Source organism: Hippocampus comes, unplaced genomic scaffold (genome assembly GCF_001891065.2).
Source record: "Hippocampus comes isolate QL1 unplaced genomic scaffold, H_comes_QL1_v1.1 C16675422, whole genome shotgun sequence".
Taxonomy (NCBI): domain Eukaryota; kingdom Metazoa; phylum Chordata; class Actinopteri; order Syngnathiformes; family Syngnathidae; genus Hippocampus; species Hippocampus comes.
Window position 1 is genome coordinate 1 of NW_017836378.1, and position 677 is coordinate 677.

The window sequence follows — 677 nt, forward strand, 5'->3', positions numbered from 1 at the left end:
AAACAAACAAACAAAAATTGATAAAAATGTTTTGGCTTGACTAAATGAATTTTTAATGTGTAACCCATTCACTTGGTTGGTGGCAAGTCAGAGAGAGTTGAGTTGTACTTGTTTAGAGTTTCTTCACGTTTCCCTGCAATGAAAAAGTACTGAATTACATAACAAGCAATGTTCTTTTAAAAAGTATACACAGTGCCAGAATGTGCCCAAAAATGTCGAAGACAGACAACAACATGATCATGTAAAACATATACTTAACACTGAAAAAATACCTTTGAAATACACACACCTGTATCGGTGTTTGACCTGCTCTCTTGTTGGTCCAGGCTTCTTCGTCCTCGAAGTGCTACTAAATTCTTTGAAAAAAATATATGAAATTATTTCCAAGCATATCTCATGATTTAAAAACGATTTGAAGCAAAACTATCTCACTTTGTTTATTGGTTCAAGTGTTGTGGAGGCGGTTGACTGGGAAGTTCCATTCTGTAATGTGATGGAGTCCGAGTGCGCTGGTAATCGGGAGAGGCTTCTGGAGCATTATGGCACATGAAAAGAAATGGTTGATCAGAGGAAAGCTATTCCAGCTGTGAATTTAAGTACCGGTAGATATATTGCTCCATTTTCCAATCGAATAAGTGATTGCGTCTCCATTTTTTTTCTCCAGACCTTCTGATCGA

The 677-nt window shown here is 36.9% G+C and overlaps 1 long non-coding RNA gene across 1 annotated transcript; it reads right to left on the bottom strand.

The window, feature by feature from the left end:
- Positions 1-65: 65 nt before the first annotated feature.
- Positions 66-565, bottom strand: LOC109508870 (uncharacterized). Its single transcript, XR_002166803.1, has 3 exons — positions 433-565; positions 290-356; positions 66-133 (listed from the first exon to the last, which is right to left on the bottom strand). It is a non-coding gene; the product is annotated as an uncharacterized LOC109508870 (long non-coding RNA).
- Between the last annotated feature and the right edge of the window lie 112 nt (positions 566-677).